This window comes from Abramis brama (assembly GCF_963993115.1).
Source record: "Abramis brama genome assembly, chromosome: 9".
NCBI classification, from domain to species: Eukaryota; Metazoa; Chordata; class Actinopteri; order Cypriniformes; family Leuciscidae; genus Abramis; species Abramis brama.
In genome coordinates this window covers 21553879-21578662 of record NC_139971.1, presented here as the reverse complement: position 1 = coordinate 21578662, position 24784 = coordinate 21553879, and the positions used below count along the sequence as shown (strand labels likewise).

General features: G+C 36.1%; 1 long non-coding RNA gene across 1 annotated transcript; it reads right to left on the bottom strand.

Moving 5' to 3' along the window:
* Positions 1 to 1871: 1871 nt before the first annotated feature.
* On the bottom strand, positions 1872 to 24015 carry LOC311089107. Its single transcript, XR_014607636.1, has 4 exons — positions 23970 to 24015; positions 23790 to 23864; positions 3643 to 3744; positions 1872 to 2789 (listed from the first exon to the last, which is right to left on the bottom strand). It is a non-coding gene; the product is annotated as an uncharacterized lncRNA (long non-coding RNA).
* Between the last annotated feature and the right edge of the window lie 769 nt (positions 24016 to 24784).

Here is a 24784-nt window from a genome sequence, read left to right as displayed (position 1 = left end):
AAATGTAAAATAAATATATGTCAATCCAGAGGTGAAAATGTAAAATAAATATATGTCAATCCAGAGGTGAAAATGTAAAATAAATATATGTCAATCCAGAGGTGAAAATGTAAAATAAATATATGTCAATCCAGAGGTGAAAATGTAAAATAAATATATGTCAATCCAGAGGTGAAAATGTAAAATAAATATATGTCAATCCAGAGGTGAAAATGTAAAATAAATATATGTCAATCCAGAGGTGAAAATGTAAAATAAATATATGTCAATCCAGAGGTAAAAATGTAAAATAAATATATGTCAATCCAGAGGTGAAAATGTAAAATAAATATACTGTCCATCCAGAGGTGAGAACTAAATATGCTGTCTATCCAGAGGTGAAAATATAAAATAAATATATGTCAATCCAGAGGTGAAAATATAAAATAAATATATGTCTATCCAGAGGTGAAAATATAAAATAAATATATGTCAATCCAGAGGTGAAAATATAAAATAAATATATGTCAATCCAGAGGTGAAAATATAAAATAAATATATGTCAATCCAGAGGTGAAAATATAAAATAAATATGTCTATCCAGAGGTGAAAATGTAAAATAAATATACTGTCCATCCAGAGGTGAGAACTAAATATGCTGTCTATCCAGAGGTGAAAATATAAAATAAATATATGTCAATCCAGAGGTGAAAATATAAAATAAATATATGTCTATCCAGAGGTGAAAATATAAAATAAATATATGTCAATCCAGAGGTGAAAATATAAAATAAATATATGTCAATCCAGAGGTGAAAATATAAAATAAATATGTCTATCCAGAGGTGAAAATGTAAAATAAATATACTGTCCATCCAGAGGTGAGAACTAAATATGCTGTCTATCCAGAGGTGAAAATATAAAATAAATATTCTGTCCATCCAGAGGTGAGAACTAAATATGCTGTCTATCCAGAGGTGAAAATATAAAATAAATATATCATATGTCAATCCAGAGGTGAAAATAGGAAATAAAATTGCTGTCCATCCAGCGGTGAAAACGGAAATTAGCGGCGAAACGGAAATGATGGAGAAAATGGAAATGACGTAGGCTGTCTATCCACTGGTGTCCAGCCAGTGGTGTCTAGCCGGAGGTGAGTCTGCGGGATGCTATTGGCCTTATTTACCCGCACAGAGGCTTCATAGAGTTTCATCCGGCGCTGCGTGTTCTCACGCACCCTCTACTGGATGAAATTAATTATATTTTCTAGCCCCTTGAAACTACACATCCCAGAAAACTGAACATTTTCATTTTAACAATATACATTGTTTAATATACATTTATACATCATTCTATAAACCAGAACTGTATATAAATATATATTAAACCTTATTTATTATTTAAAAACTAAAAATAAAAAAGATTCTGGGATGTACACTTTTAAGAGGCTCAAAAGCTTAGATTAAAAACACAAAAAAATACAATTATGAAATGTTCTCATGAGTGTACAGCATATAAATGTATATATATATATATATATATAAATGTTGAACAAAAAATGTGTGCACACATAAAAGTTTATTCATATTTTTCTTTCATTTTTGACCAGTAACAAATTTTTCAGCTTAAAATAATAACGCAACATCACAAACTCTTTAAGTTAACTCCACAAACATAGACTGAACTTTACCAAACTTGAAAGTTTATGTTAAAAACCATAAGTTCTGACAGTTAAGTTTACCTTATGAATTACATTTTATGTAACACAAATACACTTAATATTTATAGGACAAATTGATTAATTATATATTATTTAAATAAAATTAATAAAATTAAATAAAACAGCACCCATAACAAAGTCAAATAACTTTATTTAAACACTTTGAGTCAACACAGCAATAACACAGTACCAAGTCTTGCATTTTAATTTCTTTACTCAATCCACGGTACATACCAATGCATGTTACAGAACAAGTCTGAAGGCTTAATTAAACGAAAAATGAACAGTCATTTATAATTTATTTAACTTTTACATTGAACACAAAATAATATCTTTTGAAGTATTATAGTAACCAAAGAGCAGATGGTAGCCATAAACTATATGGCAGTCAATGGCTACTGTCAAACATTTTATTAGTAACTTTCTTCAAAATATCTTGTTCATCAGAAGAAGATGAGAAGATAAGTAAATAACAAAATTTAGATTTTTGGGTTAACTATCACTTTAAATCAAAAGGTTGAGACAAATTAATACTTAAAATGATATCAATACATTGACAAAGCAATATTTTTTTAAATCATGAACTATAATAGTATAAAACAAAGTGTCCAGTGCAACATTTACAAAATGGCTTTAACCATTTAACAATTAAGACTTCAGTAACTGCACTCTTACCATCTACATCCATAAAAATCTACTTTATTACTTCAGTAATTTTGGATACTCCATATTTATTGCATAAGTCTAAAAATTAAGCAAATGCTGCTGGATGATGTGTAATGCCTTCAAGAACAATGGCATCTTCCAGGATTACGGATAAGTCTGTCACAATTAGTGTAACAGTGGCAACAATCTTCAACCACAGTAAAGATTGGGGAATTGTTTTTTATAAAAGTGTGATATTTTTTTCCCCAGGATGGTAGGGGAAGATACTGCCTTTTTCACCTCTGATTGGCTAGAAGGGCTCTCCTCTGGTTATTTCATTTGGCCATGAAACATCATCAACCTCATCCTTTACAATAAGTGCAAGCCATCCCTCTCTCTCTTCTCCTCAAATAGTGGCTGAAGACATTGTAGATGGTCAATAAATCTGTCAAGACATAAGTAAATGTCCAACCCAGTCTCACGGCAGTTCGTGAAATGGTCACATAATTTAATCTATTGATTCATGCACGGGCACGTTTATTTCATTATTTTCGTAATACCAGCACGTTTTTTAAACTAATGTATTTCAATGGGAAACATCTTTCATTATCACAGCACGATCATTTCTGCCTGTCGGGCTGCAGCATAGAAGCTGTTTTTCTGTAAAGAGTGTTGCACAATTAAATGTTAAAAGCATTTTTATGTTATAAGTTCACTGATATGCAGGCATTTAAAAAAGCAAGCAATAATCGTTTGAAAATGATTTACATGCAAAAGGGACAGTTATCAGCAGTGTAACTGATCCTATTATGACAAAATAATCGAGTATCTGATGTCATGTGACAAGTCAGATAAGCTTTAGACTCTTGCAAACAGAGGAAGGTTATGAGGTGTAAAGAGACATCATGTATCACTGGAACATAAACAGACGGGGACCAATTTGTAATAATTGTAATAAATACAATGCAATTAATATCAACTTTCTGACAGTGTGTGGGACATCTGACTACTTTCCAAGAAGAGGTGCAACTGATTTACAAATATCACAATACATATGTACAGGAATTGAGGCAGTAGCCAATGACAGCACTAGGAGTAAAAGCTGCAAGATTGTGTACGAGGATACAAATATGTACGAGTATCGTATGAATTTGACAACCTGTTAAATCTTGTGAACTATTAAAACTTTCAAACTATGTTCATACTGATTGGGCTATGGGTTTTGTGAGAAAATGTTTAAGAAACAACAAATGCTTGATAAAATGTTTGATTTAGGGTTAAAACCAACACATACATACCATTGCGAATATTTGCCTTTGCAGTTGTCCGTCTCCTCCATTTACTTCTCCTCAAACAATAATGGGCTGACTGAGTCCGAAAGGTCCTTTTGGTCTTTTCAGCTGAAAAAAGAGAAAAGAAAATATCATTATGTATAATATATAGGATTATTTAAAGGAAAAAGTACTGATTTACCTTACAAATATTGGATGTTACATTATAAAGCATTAAAAGCATGGCAAGTGTTATGGTTAATATGCATTTACAACAAATATCACTTTAAAACTTTTAACAATACTGGGGTAAAAGCATGGTAAGTTTTGTGATTACTATCCGTTACTACACCAATCACAGTAAAACTAAGGTTACTGAGGTTTAAAGCATGATAAGTTTTGTGGTTACTGTCCTTTTACAATAAGTATCACATTAAAACTACCAATAGTGTGGTAAAAGCATGGTAAGTTTTGTGGTTACTGTCCTTTTACAATAAGTATCACATTAAAACTACCAATAGTGTGGTAAAAGCATGGTAAGTTTTGTGATTACTGTCTTTTTACTACACTTATCACAGTAAAACTAATGTTAATGTGGTAAAAGCATGGTAAGTGTTGTTTTTACTGTGCTTCTACTACAAATACAACTTTAGAACTAATTAATCTGATATGAATATGATTAACTGATTAAAGGTCTATAGGCCTAATCTATAGCACGTCATGTGACAGGCAGTGTTTAACCCTCATTTGTGCTTTGGGGTCTATATGACCCCAAGCGACTTTTCCTTCATTAAAAAAAATGGTTCCCTTCATCTCAGTGGAATAAAATTTGGTGACTTTTCCTACATTATCTATCTATACACACACAAAAAAACGGATGATTGATTCGGATGTTCTAAAGGCATGTAAAAAAAAAAAGTCACACTCATGACCTTTGAATTGAAATTGAAATGAATGGGAAAATCGAAAAAAAAAATATTTTATTTTTTTCATTTGTCAAAAAAAATCTATAAATCCAGAATAAATCTGAAAATTTCAATACCACAATGAAGTCCTGGTACTCGAGCACAAATACAATGTGGAACGAACATGATCACTTGCACACACACATGCTCGCGCACACAAACACACACACAGGTGTGTCTCCAATAGAAAGCATTTTTATAGAAATTGACAAATAAAATCAATAATTCCAGCATAAATCTGAAAATTCTCACACATAAATGAAGGCCTGGTACTAGAGCACTAATGCAATGTGGAATGAACATTATCACACACACATATGCGCCCACACACAGACACAAATACACAGACAGACAGAGAGAGGTGTGACTGCAATAGAGAGCATTTTTATAGAAATTGGGAAATAAAATCAATAATTTCTGCCTAAATCTAAAAAAATTCACACATTAATGAAGGTATGGTATGAGACGACAAATGCAGCGTGGAAAGAACATGACTACACACAGATCACATACACAGAGAGACAAACACAAACAAACAGGTGTGACTGCAAAAGAGAGCATTTTTATTGAAATTGGTAAATAAAATCAATAATTCCAGCATGAATCTAAAAATGTGCACACATAAATGGCCTGGTACTAGAGAAAAAAACAATGTGGAATGAGCATGATTACACACACACACACACATGCACGCATGCACACAAACACACACAGTGGCCCTCATTTATCAAAAGTGCGTACACCAAATTTCCAGCGTACACCTGGCGTACACCCAAAACCACGTTGACTTTGAGATTTATCAATATGGACGTTGGCGTACGGCACGCTCAAATCCTACGCCAGCTCGGGAGGTGGTGTACGCACGTTTTGAGTGCGGGAATGCGCAAAAAAACAATTCCTAACACCACAAAACGCACTGACAAACTAAAAGATATAATATAATATGACCCACTGTAAAAAAACAACAGCATAGTAATTATAAACTTCAGTGTTTATTTTTGTGCAACATGGACTTCAATGTTTAATTTGTGTGACTTTACCAAAGCATTTGAATTGTAGGCATATGTATTCCTTAAGTTGCGTGCCTGTGCGCTTTACCTGACGTTTCAAGCCTTGTTTATACTTTCGCCTGGCTCCGCAGCGCGAGTCTCCGCAGACTGCGCGCGCACCTCCCCAAACGGACGAGGCGTTTATACTCGACGCGCTCGCCGTTGTACTATTCTTTGAAACGATGGTTAGGCCAGGGTTAGGCCCGGCAGGTATGCACGGACTGGGTTTAGTAATGAAAGGCTTTCAATGACCAAAAAAATAATTCAGACTGACAAAATAATAAAAATGCCATTCTTCTTCTTTTAAATAATAATAATAATAATAATAATAATACAAATAATAATAACGACATTCTTCTTCTAAATAACAATAAGCGTCATTAATAATAAAAATCTAGAAATCAATTTTGTTTCCACTTCCCTGGTTTCGCTTTCTCTTTCTCAAAGAAGTTTCTCTTTAATTTGCCGTCTTCCGTGTGTCCATGGCGTAAAATGAGGGCGTGGGGGGAGCGGAGACTTGAATATATAGGGGCGTGTTATTCTAATGACGATCGTTTTCAGCCGCGGCATTTATCAAGGGCAGGTATTGCGTACACCAGAATTTCAAAGGTACGCACAGCTTCATAAATCAGGCGATGAGAGGAGTGTAAGCATAATCTTACGCCAATATATACGCCCGTTTCTACGCAAGATTGATAAATGAGGGCCAGTGTGTTTACTCTTCACTCCTATTCCTATATCCGCCTATAGCTGTTTGTTTGTTTTTTACTTTTTTTTTTTTTACTTTTTAAAAATTAATTTCTCATTCTAAAGTTAATCATTTTATACATTTCGATTATTGAAATAATATACAATTGCAATCAAGTTGTTTCTTTTAGTGGCAACTTATGTGACATTATTGCAAATTTATATAGCATTATTGCAATAACAAGACACTTCAAAAGACCTCAAACAACAACAAAAAATGTCTAAACTTTGACAAAATACTGATTTAATGTATTTTAAAATGTTTAAATATATAATTCATAAAAAAAGCTGTTATAAGAGCAATAAGTCACATCCAGAAAAATGAATGGATCTCTATGGGGCCTCTGCTGGAAGTATATGGTAATTACACTTTGTGGCTAAAACTATATTATCTACAAAAAAACATCTAACCACCAGATGGCAGAATTCTGCATCTAACACCTAGATCAATATCCTGAAACAACTCATATTTAAATTTGATCATCATAAATGTGTTTTTTTCATAAAAATGTTATATTTCATACGTATGCTAATGGTGTAGTTGAGGAATTTTGCAGTAAATAGGTAAAAAAAGTACTTCATATCCCCCAAAACACAGCATAGAAATATAGATGAGAAGTAAACGAAAAAAATTATATATAATTTGTATTATTAAAATGTATATTTCTTGTACAAAAGCTCTGTGCATCTTTGGGGTCATATAGACCCCAAATGCACTGAGTGTAAACAGGAAACTAAGGTCATATGAGGGTTAAGTAGAAAGCAATGAAACGCAAAGCCTCCGTGGAGATGACAGATATAATGCAGTGACTGAACGTGAGCTAATCTGATTAATATCGACAAACAGAAAAGACATTATATCACACATTATTAGGACAGGGTATTTGGGTATTTACTAGGCTACTTACCAACATCTGACACACGTGAACTGATGCCAAATACAAATTTTAAAAATATCAATAAACAGCAAAGCAATCCAGCTTCCCTGGCAATTAGATCGAAATAATAACATTAAAAAAAATACATAAACCATGATAAGATCTCGTGAAAAAATGTTGATTAAACAGCTTCTATGCTGCAGCCCGACAGGCAGAAATGATCGTGCTTTGATCACGAAATATATTTCCCATTGAAATACATTAGTTTAAAAAAGTGCTGGTATTACGAAAATAACGAAATAAACGTGCCCGTGCACGAATCAATAGATTAAATTACGTGACCATTTCACGAACTGCCGTGAGACTAGGTTGAAATGTCTCATTTAATTCACTCTACATTGTTTTTTTGTTTTCTGCATTACTCAACTTCATTAAATGTAATTTCCTGTTTGTTTCACAAAAAACTGCATTAAATCAGCAAAACTGCTAAATTAGATTATGATTATACAGAAAATATGTTTAATATAACACAAAGTATAACTTGCTTATTAATTAAATGATTCACAATAATAATAAAAACAAATTAAACTTTATACCATTCGTAATGCAGGGACAACGAAGAAAAAACACGAAGAAATTAAAGCTGCAAGCAGCATTTAGCGGGGTTCAAGCATTTAGGGTCTTTAAGCACATAAGGCAGTTTAGTGAGTTGTCTGAGTTTTCGTTTAGGATTTACAGGCTTTTGAGTGTTTTTTGCCATACACATTTTCTAAATGATCCTATTATGGCTACCCAATGGGTAAAGTTTAAGTTTTTTATATAATTATTGATCTAGAGAGTCCAGAGAATTGTACTGCACTGATATATTTCCGATCGGGTGAAAAACATAGGACTAGTTCGCAAAAGTAGGTTTTTAACATAATCGCAAGTATTTAATGAACAAATTAATTGACAGCAGTAGTTTTTGAGGCAAAGTTGTTCAGTATGAGGAGATCTATCAAATGACATGCATCACGTGATTACAAAGCCGTAAAACCTGTTAGCGTCAACTAGTGGCCGATTTCTTTCAAAATTCTTACAGACCTCTAGGGCCACGAGTCGAACATGCCCACCGAGTTTCGTTCCGATCGACCTTCGTTAACCTTGTCTAAGAGGTGCACAAACTTTATTGGCCTATGGCGGCATAGACATACATGGCACCTTGGACCAAAACATTGCATGCCAATTTTAAAGTCAATCGAACTAATGGTCAGGTGGTTATAGCCCTTTTCATGTTTTAGTGATGTTTGGCCTGATCTCCATTTTAAATAATTATTTTAAAGGTGCCGTAGAATGCATTGATATATTTTAAATTGTTCTATGATATCTCTGAAACAGAAATGTCTTCAACAGTCAAGTAGTGGATAAAATCACTAATGTTACTTTCTGCTTGCGGTAGGGGTTGTAATGGAAATATAACATTAGTTGGAACTGCCCCCTTCTTCAGTATCAAACGATGAGCGAAACCTGCTTGATATTGTCCCAGGTTAGAAAAACTGTCAGTGGTGAAATGGGCAGAGCAAACTAACAGCTTTGAATTAAAATGGTAAGGTATCCTGTTGTAAAAATCAACCATGCCTGTTGGCAGTTCTCTTTTGTGGGAAGGGAATGAAAAGTTCTGAAATCCGCAGCACAGCCTCGAACATAACATTTATATCCATGATCTGACATTTTCACTATTGTCCTTGCTTGCTTCTTCACAATACCTGCAGAACTTCTGATGATTCGGCTGTGCAGGTCCACGTTAACACTGCCTGGCCTAGAACATGGGCTGGTATATGCAAATTGGGGGGGTATAAATATGAATGATCCCGACTCCAACGTCACAGTCGGTGTTATGCTGTAATTCACTCATTTTTCAGCGGTCTTTTGCAAACAGGAGATTTACACATGAAGGAGGAAACAATGGTGTTTGAGGCTCACGGTATGTCAGTTCCTTGTCCAGAACTCTTACCATTCAACTATGCCAAGATAAATACAGTTTTCAATTGTATGGCACCTTTAAAATAGTTGATTAGTAATATAATGCTTACTTGTAGTCTGAAATGGCTTTAACAAAAGAAGAAAAATATTCTTAGATGTCTGTTCATTCTAATCATGTACAAATAAAGTAGCACAGTAAGATTACATTTATTTGAATGCATTAGTGGGTGTGTGATTGCGCTGTGTGTGCAGCTTATCAATATTAAAAGTGAAGGTGTAGTTGATATCTTTGTTGATAATATCTGTAGTAATCAGAAAAAAACAATTAAGAAATAAAGAATTAAAATTACAAATAATATTCTGTTAAGATATGAGTTACAATAACATGATTTGCAATAGTAATAATATCAATACTATATGCACAATACACAAAGATTAGACTCTCAGGTCTGTGTCTTTCAAAAACATTAGTATTGCAGCCAATGTGAGTCTGTGGGATTTATAAACAGACAAAATATGATTTGAAATGTTATTTTAATGATTTTATAAAGTTTAAACAATATTTCAAATGGAAACTAACTGGAAAATAATATTTTAGTAAGCAGAATGAAGCAATGAGTGGTCTTCTGGTGGTTAAAATGTAAATGAAAACAATAATACTTAAACAATAATACTTAATACAGTAACCATGCTTCAACACACACATGCAAACACATTTGGTTGTAGATGTAGATATTTTAAATTAAAGATAGGTAACAAAATGATAATTGCAAATCTCCTCCGTATAACACCATTTTCAGATTTCAAATTAATCACTGAGAGGCAGAATTGTTCAAACTGAGAGCTCAGTACAAATGAAGTGATAAACTGACAAAACATGATTGTGTTATAATAGGTGATTTTCATGCAAGCAATTTTATATAGTCTAATAAAAATGTATGCAAAAGCACAGGTAAAAATATTTTTATAAGTAGAATGTCCTGCAGAGGGCAGTAGAAGACCACTAATTGACTCACTTTCATTTGAAAGACTTTTTTATCCACCAGTAAAACAAAGCAGTTTCTCCATGTTCTTTCCATTAAGCATGCTTACACACACAGACACACACAGACACACACACACAAAGACAAATATGTTTTCAATGTTTTTGGGATGTTATTGTGAAAATATCTTTTAATGGTCTAACCATTTTCACATATTTCTTTGTGATCTGTATTATCAGTAATAATAATAATAAATAGCTTTAAGCATTTGCTTGTTGGCCAAAGCTGAAAGCTGATAAAAAGATTAATACTATGTCTAATACTGCTGCTCCCTCTAGTTGACAACAGTGGAATTACAGCCTCCATCTTACAATTTAAGTGAATGAATGGGAATTAGTTTTTTCACTTATATCTCGGGAACCAGATGGCGAAAAATTCTAAACCTCAGAGCATAGATAGTGCTTGAGGAGCCCTGTTGAATGAGACCATCACAGTGTTTTTGGGCGATTGGGGCCTGGAGCTATGACCATTCAAAGGCATGTCTTTTGGAGCAGTTTTCTCTGGAATGCCGAGGGCAAATTACACCACATTTGAATCGAAGCTAGCCAAGGATGGGCCCTTTCCAATGAGCCCTCACACAAGGTTCGGGGTGATCTGGTTCGGGAGTTACGGCCGTTCAAAGTCGGGGGTCCCGCGGACTAGCGTTCCGTGGGGGGGGCGCGCTCCCGAGGCCCGCGACGCTACGTTTCGATCAAGAGCCCGGAGAGGTCCTTACCATCAAAATTTGAGCGCGCGGCGACTTTCCGTTTTCGAGTTATGAGTGAATTTGTACTGGGGGGGCGTGGCCTAAATGGCGGACAAGGTTTTACTTTCGTTTTCTAAATGTAAAACAATTGTCAATAGTAACACTCCAATAGATGCATTTTGACAAAATGTGATTGTAAATGTTAAAATAATGATTTTATAAAGTATAAATATGAATTATATAACAATATTAGGGAGTAGTATGATGAAATGACAGCAGGGGGCAGTACAATACCACTTATTGGCTTAATATGCCATGTTATATCATTTTTACCTTTTTAACTGTTATAGAGGCAAATTTTGTCCGATCTGTCTGAAATTTTTCGTGCTTGTTAAGAGTAACATGTTCTGACTAGATCTGAAAGATATTTAAAAGATATAGGCTTTTGGGGACACTTGGTCAAGGCTACATATTAAAGTGACCCTATTATAGCCATCCAAATGAAGAAGTTATACTTTTTCTGATAATTATTGATCTAGAGAGTCCAGAGAATTGTACTGCACTAGATTTGAATATTATGATTTGAAAATTATAAGATCATAAATGGAAAACACCATTTACAGCCAATACAGGCAATTTACCATAGAATATATATTGTTTTAAAGCTTTTTAACAGTTATAGCGCCACCTATGGTCCAGTCTCCATAAAAATTCCCATGCTTCTTTAGCATGTTATGTCACATGTGCTCATCAATTTTTGTAAAGTTCTGAGTTTTTATTTATGATTTATAAACGTTTGAGTGTATTTTGACACGCCCATTTTCTAAATGATCATGTTATAGCCAAACAAAAGCAAAATTTTCTTCTTTTTTTCGATAATTATTGATCTAGAGAGTCCAGAGAATTGCCCTAGACTGGTCTGGTTCCGATCGGGCGAAAAACCTAGGACTAGTTCGCAAAAGTAGGTTTTTAACATGTTCACGAATATTTAATGAACGGTTTGATTGACAGCAATGGTTCTTGAGGCAAAGTTGTTCAGCATGAGTAGATCTATCAAATGATATGCATAATGTGACTATAAGTGTAACACCACGTGATTACAGAGCCATAAAACTCGTTAGCGCCAACTAGTGGCCGATTTCTTTCAAAAATTTTACAGACCTCTAGGGCCATGAGTCGAACATGCCCACCGAGTTTCGTTCCAATCGGCCTCCGTTAACCTTGTCTAATAGGTGCTCGACTTCATTGGCCAATGGCGGCCATGTTTTTTGAGATACGTCAATGTCCTCATAGACATACATGGCACCTTGGACCAAGACACTGCATACCAATTTTCAAGTCAATCAGACTAACAGTCAGGTGGTTATAGCCCTTTTCATGTTTCTTTCATGTTATAGCGCCACCTAGTGTTTAATCGTTGTGATTTTTTTACTGTGACCCCAGATTGAACTCCTACATATGTGTACCAAGTTTGGTAAAGCTATCTCATTTACTTTTTGAGTTATAGCCATTTTAGTAAAATAGGCTCCTCCCACAACGTTCATTTTGAGCCCCCTAGCGACTTTGAATCGAAATATCGACGTTTTTTCGATAATTATTGATCTTCAGACTCCAGAGAACATTTCTGCACTGGTTTGGTTCCGATCGGGCGAAAAACCTAGGACTAGTTTGCAAAAGTAGGTTTTTGACAAAATTCAAAATGGCGGAAAAATTTGCATACCGGAAATGAAATCGGAGATATACGTTTTGTTCGCCATGAGGTCTGGATTCCATTGATATAAGACACTTGAGTCTAGGACATACGGTCTAGGAGTTATGACCAGTTTCGCGCGTTTGGTCGCTATAGCGCCACCTATGGGCCAATCGGGGTCATACTCTCTGAACCTTTCCTCGATTTTTGTACTACCATCTGACAAAGTTTCAAGTCTCCAGCACTTACGGTTTGGGCTGCACGATGCGTTTTAGCGGAGAAGAATAATAATAATAATTAAAGCTGCAAGCAGCATTTATCGGGGTTCAAGCAGTTAAGGCCTTTAAGGCATTTAAGCACAAAAGCATCAAAAGTCATTAAGATTTATTTAGCAAGCATGTAACCACTGACATAATAGATGGAAAAGACCATTTACAGCCAATACAGGCAAATTGCCATGGGATATATATGGTTTTAAAGCTTTTTAACAGTTATAGCGCCACCTATGGTCCGATCTCCATAAAATTGTTTATTGTGACCTCAAATTGAACCCATACACATGTGTACTGATTTTGGTGAAGATATCTCATTTACTTCTTGAGTTATAGCCATTTGAGTAAAATAGGCTCCTCCCACAACGATTTGCCACATTCAAGAATTATTTAATATGATTCTAGCATGATTTACTATCATATACCATGTTCCAGAATGATTTATTAGGATTCTAGCATGATTTACCTTGATACACCTCATTTCAGTATTATTTACTATGATTTACAATGTTTCTAGCATGATTAACCACATTACTAGCAATTATGTGAAGTGTCAGTGCAAATGAGGTGATGAACACTGACAAAATATTATTGTGTTATAATAGTTAGTTATATACGTGATTTTTAGTGTGTGTCCAAGTATGAATGCAAAAGCACATGTAAAATATTTCATTATTAAGTAGAATGGCCAGCAGAGGGCACTAGAAGACCACTTATTGGCTCACTTTCACTTTAAACCAGTTTTCTGCACTAAAGCAAACCAGTTTTTCCATGTTAACTCAATGCATGCTTACACACACACACACACACACACACACACACACACACACACACACACACACACACACACAGCATAGTTAACCATGATTTACCATGATATACCACGTTCTAGTATTATTTACCAGGAGATAAACGACAATCTAGTATTATTTACTTTGATTTACCATGTTTCTAGCCTGATTTATCACATTACTAGCAATTATTTGAAGTGTCAGTGCAAATAAAGTGATTAACACTGACAAAATATGATTGTGTTATAATAGTTATTGCTATATATTTTTAGTGTGTATTCAAGTATAAATGCAAGCACATGTGGAAATATTTAATTAATAAGTAGAATGGCCAGCAGAGGGCACTAGAAGACCACTTATTGGCTCACTTTCACTTTAAACCTCATGATTTTGACCAGTTTTCTGCACTAAAGCAAACCAGTGTTTCCATATTAACTCAATAATGCATACTTGCTACATATGCTACACACAATAATGCCACACACACACACACACACACACACACACAAATGTTTCAGTGATATTGGTGTCACATTCACCTTCATCACATTCACCTTCTGTCTTCATCACATTCACCATCTGTCGTCATCACCTGCACCTGCTCCTCATCACCCTCCTCATCATCACCTGCTCCTCATCATCATAACCGTCACCTGTTGTCCTTGTCTTGATCTGTGTATTTAAGTTCCCCTCTCATCCATTATCATTGTCGGTTATTGTTTGTGCACTAGCACTCTGTTATGTTTGTTTTCATGTTGGAAAATAAAACCTTTGTTATATTTGTACCACACACACACACACACACACACACACACACACACACACACACACACACACCATCATTTATCATGATTTACCATGGCTGATACCAATACCAATATGAGAAAATGACTATTTTAAACAGCAGGGGGCAGTAAAATACCACTTATTGGCTTAACATGCCATTAATTCATATCATTTTCACCTTTTTAACTGTTATAGAGGCAAATTTTGTCCGATCTGTCTGAAAATTTTCATGCTTGTTCAGGGTGATATTTCACACGTTCTGACTTGTTTTTAAGAAGGTCTGAGCATTGATTAAAGAGATATAGGCTTTCGGGGACACTTGGTAAAGGCCAGATTTTGAAGTGAACCTATTATAGCTATCCAAATGAAGTAGTTCAACTTTTTCTGACAATTATTGATCTAGTGAGTCCAGAGAATTGTATTGCACTAGTTTTGAACATTATGATATGAAAATTATATGATCAGAGATGGAAAAGACCATTTACAGCCAATACAGGCAGTTTACCATAGGAAATATATGATTTTAAAGCTTTTTAACAGTTATAGCGCCACCTATCGTCCGATCTCCATAGAATTTTTCATGCTTGTTAATGATGTTATGTCACATATGCTGACCAATTTTTGTGAAGTTCTGAGTTTTTATTTAGGATTTATAGGCTTTTTAATGTATTTTGACACGCCCATTTTATAAATTACCCTATTACAGCCATCCAAATGCAAAAGTTCAACTTTTTTTTGATAATTATTGATCTAGAGAGTCCAGAGAATTGTCCTAGACTGGTCTGGTTCCGATCGGGCAAAAAACCTAGGACTAGTTCGCAAAAGTAGGTTTTTAACATATTAATGAATAATTAATGAACAGTTTGATTGACAGCAATGGTTCTTGAGGCAAAGTTGTTCAGGATGAGGAGATCTATCAAATGATATGCATATTGTGTGGATATTTGTAACACCACGTGATTACAGAGCCGTAAAACTCGTTAGCGCCAACTAGTGGCCGATTTCTTTCAAAATTCTTACAGACCTTTAGGGCCATGAGCCGAACATGCGCATTGAGTTTCGTTCCGATCGGCCTCCGTTAACCTTGTCTAATAGGTGCTCAAACTTCGTTGGCCGATGGCGGCCATGTTTTTTGAGATACGCCAATGTCCTCATACACATACATGGCACCTTGGACCAAGACACTGCATACCAATTTTCAAGTCAATCGGACAAACGGTCAGGTGGTTATAGCCCTTTTCATGTTTTTTTCAAGTTATAGCGCCACCTAGTGTTCAATCGTCGCGATTTTTTTACTGTGACCTCAAATTGAACTATTACACATGTGTACCGAGTTTGGTGAAGATACCTCATTTATTTCTCGAGTTATAGCCGTTTTAGTAAAATAGGCTCCTCCCACAACGTACGTTTTGGCGCCCCCTAGCGACCGTGAATCGAAATTTCAACTTTTTTTCGATAATTATTGATAGTCAGACTCCAGAGAACATTTCTGCACTGGTTTGGTTCCAATCGGACGAAAAACCTAGGACTAGTTCGCAAAAGTAGGTTTTTGAGAAAATTCAAAATGGCGGAAAATTTTCCCAGGCGGAAATGAAATCGGAGATATACGTTTTGACCGTCTTAAGCCAAGGATTACAGTGATATAAGACACTTGATTCTATGACAAACCGTCTAGGAGTTATGGCTGATTTCATACTTTTGCTTGCTATAGCGCCACCTATTGACCAATCGGGGTCATACTTTGATAGGTTCTCCCCAAATTGAGGACTACCATTTGGCTGAGTTTCAAGTCTCCAGCATTTACGGTTTGGGCTGCACGATGCGTTTTAGGGGAAAATAATAATAATAAAAATCAGAGCAATTACAATAGGGTTTCAGCACTTCGTGCTTGAACCCCTAATTAAAGCTGCAAGCAGCATTTATCGGGGTTCAAGCAGTTAAGGCCTTTAAGCACACAAGCATCAAAAGACATTACGTTTTATTTAGCAAGCATTTAACAACTGCCATCATAGATGAAAAAGTCAATTTACAGCCAATACAGGCAGTTTACCATAGGAAATATATGGTTTTAAAGCGTTTTTACAGTTATAGCACCTTCTTGCCTGAGTCTTCTTACAGTCTTGCCTGATCTCCACCACTTTTATTAGTAGTACTCAAAGTGTGCCCATATATATGTGTCAAATTTGTTGTAAATATGTAATTTTGATAAGGAGTTTAGACAATTATATTCAGTGGTGTAACGAGCCAACACCGGGCCCTTAAGTAGGATTATCAAGGCGGGCCCCTTGATGACGCAATTGATGACATTGATGACGCAATGTCCGCGAGTAGGCTACCATGAATAGGGCAGGATATGATCATACACAGCATATAAGAGATGAGATGACTAACAAAATCAGGAGGAGCCTACGCTCACCAAAAAAAAACACAAAAAAAAAACACTGGTGACAGCGCACCATAACACATTGTTAGGCCTAGGTCCAAATACATAAAAAAGATGCTCTCTTACATTATAGCGGGATTTTCCGGGCTTTCCTATGTGCAACTGCAAAGTTGTCGATTAGATCAGGATTGTGCGCACGAGCATTCTCAATTGACCCTTCGCAGGGAGTTTGATTTACAGGTGATCTGACTAATCATAATCCGCCATTTTGTCCCACAAAGCAGTCAGGAGAGTTAGTAGATTAACTTTGGAGGATTTAAATTTGAAAAACAAAGTGTACTGACGTCTTAGCACTTTAAAACAACATTCCTTTTATGTTCATTCATGTTTATTTTAATGCTATAAATGAACTAGAAGGAAGAGATGATCGGTTCACGAGCAGCTTTAACTGAGCCTTGAGTCTACAGCGATCTGTCAGACACATTAAAGAGTCACAAAACGGTATTTATTGTTTAAATGTCTCTAAAAATGACTACATTTGAAAGGTGAGACTTTTGCCGCTTTTCCATTACCAGTACCAGCTCAACTCAACTCGACTCGACTCGACTCGGCTCGCTTTTCGCTCCGTTTTCCATTGCAGATAGTACCTCCACAATAGTACCTGGTCGTCATAGCGACGCCGCAGGAAACTGCCGTGACTTAATCTTCTACGCGAGATACATCCGCTGCCACACACAATGGACAATGGAGGAAATCGAGTGTATGCTGTTTTTGGATGTTTTTGTTTTTGCTGTTTTTTATTCAGGATACTCCGTCTGGCGCGTGCAATGATGACGCAGTGAATAGTGACAATTCTCTCTGACCAATCAGCAGTCTGCCGTGTTTTCACGTCACATTTTAGTATCGCCTCAGCTTGCCCCAGCTCACTTAGAACCTCGCCGGAGGTGGTACGAAAAAAAGTACCTGGAAGCAGGTACAGGTACAACTTTTACACAGTGGAAAACCAAACAAAGCCGAGTCAAGTCGAGCCGAGCCGAGCCGAGCCGAGCTGGCTGTAGTGGAAAAGCGCCATTTGTTTCATATCAAAAGTACTTGTCTGTCAGCGCGCAGTCTCCTCTCTGATCCGCAATGTATTTTTCACTGCGTGAGAACTTGGTGTGGTGTGAGAGTGGCGTCGCTTGACAGACATAGCAACAGTAACTAAAGTGGGCGGGTCTTTGCGAATGGTCATTGACAGTATGGACGGGGATTCGCCAGTCCCAATTCAAAACAAATTTCATGACAATCCATCATTGTTTGTTTCAAACATGTGAGAGCATCAAAATGATCCATGGGTGAAATTGATTGGATTTAATTCATTTTTTTGTCAGTTCCTATCATAATTTTAACATTTTGGCGTTATTGTTTAGCTATTTACCTATGTTTTCAAATTTCCTGTGTTTTTTTGTTGTTGTCTCGATCGGACTAACGGCTTTGAAGATAAACACAATTTTGTAAAGCTCTAAATGACACTTGCAAAAACCATAAGGCGAAACCTGGCATGTTTGGTATTGTTGGACTCTGCAAGGATTCAGGAGTCTTAGGAGGTCACTCCTGTGAAAAAACACTGGCTTGAAACTTCTAAGGCTCCTTCAAGGCATTGTGCCAATGACGTATACTGAGTTTTTTGAGATACACCAATGTTCTCATAGACTATCATGGCACCCTGGACAAAGACAATGCGTGCCAATTTTCAGTAGACTAACAGTTGGGTGCGCTTATAGCTATTTTCATGATTTTTTTCACTGTTATAGCGCCACCAAGTGGCCAATTGTCACGATTTTTTTCATGTCAACTCAGATTGAGCTTATGAACATGTGTGCCAAGTTTAGCGAAAATATCTCTTTCCGCTCACAAGTTATAACCATTTTATAGTGCCACCAAGTGGCCAATTGTCATGTCTTTTTTTCACGTGACCTCAGAATGAGCTCATGAACATGTGTCCCAAGTTTTGCGAAAATATCTCATTCCGTTCACAAGTTATAACCATTTTATAGTGCCACCAAGTGGCCAATTGTTGCGATTTCTCTCAAGTGATCTCAGGTTAAGCTCTGGAAGATGTATCCCAAGTTTAGCAAAAAAATCTCTTTCTGTTCACAATTTATAACCGTTTTAGTAAAAGTGGCCATGGTGCCATCAAATATTTTGGTTCCCCTTATCGACCGTTAATTGAAATTTTGAATTTTTTGGATGATTATTGATTGACAGACTCCAGAGAATACTCAGGCAGTGGTTTGGTTCCGATCGGGCGAAAAACCTAGGAGAAGTTTGCAAAAATAGGTTTTTCAAAAAAATGCAATTTACTCGAAATTGGCGCCAGAAGGACGAGCAAATCGGAGATAGCCATTTTGTCCGCCTCGAGCCAAGGATTCCAACGATATAAGACACTTGATCCTGGGACAAACGGTCTAAGAGTTATGAGCGATTTTGAACTTTTGGTTGCTGTAGCGCCACCTATGGGCCAATCGGGGTCATACTCTGATAGGTTGTCCCCACATTGAGGCCTACCATCTGGCCAGGTTTCAAGTCTCTAGGCCTTACGGTTTGTCCTGCACGATGCGTTTTACGAATCCTTACAATTACAATAGGGTTTCAGCATTTCATGCTTGAACCCCTAATAAGAATGAAGGCTTTTTGCCAGTTATAGCGCCACCTATGGTCCGATCTCCATGAAACTCTGCATGCTTCCTCACCGTGTTCTGACACATATGCTCATCAATTTTGGTGAAGTTCTGAGTTTTCCTTTGGGATTTATAGGCTTTTGAGTGTATTTTGCCACGCCCCTTTTCTAAATGACCCTGTTACAGCCACCCAAATGCCAAAGTTCAACTTTTTTTTGATAATTATTGATCTAGAGAGTCCAGAGAATTGTCCTAGACTGGTTTGGTTCCGATCGGGCGAAAAACCAGGGACTAGTTCGCAAAAGTATGTTTTGGACAAAATTCGACATAGCAGAAATGTTTCCCTGCCTACATCCAAATCGGAGATAGCCATTTTGTCCGCCTCGAGCCAAGGATTCCAACGATATAAGACACTTGATCCTGGGACAAACGGTCTAAGAGTTATGAGCGATTTTGAACTTTTGGTTGCTGTAGCGCCACCTATGGGCCAATCGGGGTCATACTCTGATAGGTTGTCCCCACATTGAGGCCTACCATCTGGCCAGGTTTCAAGTCTCTAGGCCTTACGGTTTGTCCTGCACGATGCGTTTTACGAATCCTTACAATTACAATAGGGTTTCAGCATTTCATGCTTGAACCCCTAATAATAATAAAAATCAGTACAATTACAATAGGTGTTCAGCACTTCGTGCTTGAACCCCTAAAAAACGTTCTGTGTATTTTGAGCTATATGACTTACCACAGTTTGCTGTAGACTATATGCGTTTTTGTGCATGTCACATTATTGAGTTAACATGGAAATGTGCATTCATTTGTGGAAATTATAGACTACTAGTGGAAAACCCCAAAATATTAAAATTACAATAGCCGCGTTTCCACTGTCGGGCCAGTGCGAGCCAGGGCTTTAAATGGGCCGTGCCGAGCTAATAGCCTCGGGCTAATAGCACCGGGCCTGCGTTTCCACTGTCGGGCCAGAAGCTCCACAGCGCTTCACTAAAACACGCCTCTCTGGAACAACGTCACACTAACCCATCATTTCACCAACAAATGGAAGTTTTATCAGAAAAAACTAATCAGAAATCACTGGAAACAGCGTTGAAAACAAACATGATAAAAGCGGCCGTTTGCTTTTTTTTGTTTACTTGAATAACGTTATTTAAAACCCAAGCATCGATACTACAGGTTTACAATAAAAAGTGATACATTGATCATAATGAATTAATTTATGTCAAAATTGCACATTAGTCACTCAGAAATAAATTACTGTTAGGTCTAACTTATTTCACAAAAGAAAGAGGACACACTTACTTCTTCAGTCGCGTCTGTTTCTGTTTATCTGGTAACGTTATTAGGACATATTTACATCTTATTAGAAAGAATGATAATTTCTTCAAATATATGCCACCAAAAATACGACCTGAGGAGCTTTATCACTCTCTCGACTCGCATAGAGATATTTTCAGTCAGAGAAACAGAGGAAGCTCCCGAAAAAAAGTTGCTTTATTTTATGATAGTCCGGTATAAAGAGACGAGACGTAACTTAGCTGACAGATAAAATAAAAACATGACTGTGATAGCCTTTATGATTGGTCTGATTTCTTCAAGCGTTCACTGTTTTTTTTTACTATGCGTATCTTCAAGCGTTTATATGTTTACTATGGTAGCGCAGTTAGCGCGCATAGTCTTTTGCATCACAAACAGAAGGCATTCAAACATGAACACGAGTTAAATTATTTTAAAAGTCTTTAAAGCTGACAGAATCATCCGGCACTGCCGTCTCCCGACTCAGGTGAACTCCGCCTCTGTTGGTAACCACTCCTCTAGCCCGAGCTGACCCGCTTTGGCCCAAGGTATTCGACGGGCCAGAAATCCTGGCCGTAGGCCCCGAGTAAGCCCCGATCAAGCCCCGGGAAGTGACAGTGGAAACGCGACTGGCCCTGGCACGCACTAGCATGGCCCGGCCCTGGCCCGACAGTGGAAACGCGGCTAATGACACAATGAGTGGTCCTCCAAGACAATACCTCAGTCAAATATTTCAGATAAAAAATAAAAAAAAGATACACTTTTATCGATTTATATTCACACAATAGGGAGTCTTTTTTTATAATACAAATATGTGTCCTATCCTATATGTCTATCCTACAGCCATCACCAATAACTCTAAACCTTTTTTTATTTAAAAAATACGTCTACATCAGTTTATCTAATGGCTAATCAAATTGATATATAAAATTGTATTCAAATAAATAAAATAAATTTTGTTCAAATAAATTTTGAACAAATTCAAATTCTTGAAGTAATATATTCTGTGAAAATTGTATGTACTTTTAATTTTTTATCGCTGATGTCATGCTACATTCAAACCAACACAGTTAATGTGATAGGCTACCTTTTAATTTTGATCGTTAATCTCATCAAACCAACACAGTTAATGGGATAGGCTACCTTTTCTTTACAAAAACTGCATTTCATTTAAGCGAATCAGAAACCACCAGTTGAATACGCCCATCCTTAATTTGAAAAAAAAAAAAGAATATAAAACTCGCTCTTTTCAAATAGGCTAAAGCATTACCGCTCAAGAATGGATAAATCAAATGACGCCCCAATAACTGGCTACATGCATTCGGTTTCTCCGATAAAGACATAAAAATAAAAAAAAACAGATATTTTAATGCAACTGTCCAGACATCAAGGGAAGAGTACCACCAGGCTGTATTTTTTACTCCCGAAAAACACAGCAGCATAATGATGGCTGAGAAAAACAAGACTCCGGTCAAGTTAAATAACGCCAGAAAAACAATTGGTAAGTAGGCTAACTTTTCTATTTTACAATAGAAAAATATTTTTTATATATTTATAAACATTATATAATAATTTATTCTATGCAAACTATTAGTATTATTTAATTCTTTGTTAACCGAAGATACATAGGCTATAGGTTAGAATAAATTCATATTTTATAAACCTATTAAAAAGTTACGTTATAATTACCCCCTTAAAAGCACTAGGCTATATGTTTTGGCTTTGAAGGTCATACGATTTTTTTTCCCCTTTACCAAGAAACCGACGTTTTGATTTAATAATTGACATTTTCTGTTCATCATTATAGGTTTTTATAATAGTTTCTGCAAACTGTAAATTTTCAATAAGGGGTTAAACGGATCGTAGTTGATCAGTGGACCAATCGCGGTTCAGCACTCATGCGTTTCCAGAAATGCTAGCTATTATTTTAGCACTGGAACAGACAGTGTGTGTCACGCACAGAGTGGATCAGATACAGCACGAACTCAGAAATAATTTGTCTTTCCCGTATCCATAACAGTCACATTTTTGCTGTGGTATCAGACTACTTTAAATGAGCTTTTATAACGACTGGAAAATGACTGTTGAACTACTGGATTTTATGAGTATGACTATAGTTTAGCAAACACTTTACTAAACACTTCACAATGCCATTTTATCATGAATAAATATAGAATTGACTACCCGTTTTCTTATTGTTCCCATTTCAATTTACTCACACAATACATCTACATACTCTACTTTTCAGGCCATACAGACACCACTGTGGACGTAATAACTGAACTGGAATTCATCTACAGACCACCTCAACAGACTAAGCCTAATGTAGCTGAAATCAGCAACATGCCGACTCACAAATTAGTAAGTATATAAATATGTTATTGACAGACATGTTTGCATACGAAATAACTAGTGTAACATGTGCAACTCTCTCGAAAACTTTTACTAATTTTTTTTTTACTATCGAGATTAACAAATCATCAAAAGGATTGATCATTTAGATCTATTCGACCAGATGAAATATAGCAGTTATGAGCATTGAGCAGATGACAGTCTATCGTGTGAATGCGGTGATCTAATCATTACAACGCAATTTATGCACTATTACGAATCCTTTCACAAAAATAACAATGCAAACACGTTGTAAATACAGTTAAGTGTAACCGCATCATTTGCTTAATTTCGAGTTTTAGCAAGTGTCCAGATTAACGAACGCTGTGTGATTGACAACTTGGACGATTGGAAAGGGAGCGTTTCACTCTGATGCAAATTTTGTATATAATTTAATCACAGTTTAAAAGTTGATCTTTTAGGCACTGGCTTTATTTACTAATACATAACAGCGTAGCTATTGAACAATTTTAAGAGAAATATTATCTGCATGACCTTGAATAATTATTATACATAAGAAATCATTGATGACAGATAAAGCATTAGAATAAACATGAGTAGGCTACTTACAAGTTTGCAGGCACATCCATATCGTAAAAATTGGTCTGCAAACCGAAATTGACCAAATAATCCACAAGAAATGCACTGAGGAAACATTTACATTGTTGAAAAAAGAAAACCATTATCGTAACATTAGAGTCTTTTAAAAGATAACCTAATGGTATTGATCATGTGTCAATATTTTATCACCTCGTGTTATGCTATACGCTGATTTCACGCAGCCGTTACTTTGAAATCGAAAGCGAGGCTCAAACCGGAAGTGTCGCCTTTAATCACAGGAGTGTCGCGAATGCGATGGTGTATTGTTGTGTTTAATGTAGAAATGAGTTAGTCTAAAACTGTACATACATTTCTTTCATACATTAGAGTGATTTTTTTTTTTTTTTTTACATATAATTCATAAAGTAAAAAAAGTAAAAGCAAAACCCATAAAGTAAAACCCAGTTTCACAGACATATATGGCATTTACCTCTAAATTTACCTCTAATCTGTTTTTATAGTTGTTTTTGATTGCCAAATTTTAGAACTATAACATAACTGTCACCTTATACTTCAAAAATGTAACATTCAAACATAACTACACAAACACACTAGTTACAGATCCTTTGTTTTAATAAGTACATTATTAACCATTTACTCTACTTTACAGATTTCACAACTCAGATTTCACAACTCATCACAACAGTTACAGAGATCAGCAGCACAAGGCAAGCTCCATGGTGACTGCCAATAACACCAACAGTGAGGTGAAGACCTGCAAGATTGCAGACGAGACTGGGACCATTACTCTATCCCTTTGGGACAATCAAATTGATCAGGTTGTGATTGGAAAAACATATGAGTTCACAAATCTCTCAACGAGATTGTTCAATGCTAAAATTCAGTTAACCACCACGAGAAACACTAAAATCAGGCAACAAACCACAACTATTACATTACCCACCACCTCATCAAATACAAATGATTTACCAACACACATTAACACTGTCACACAAGAAATCGAA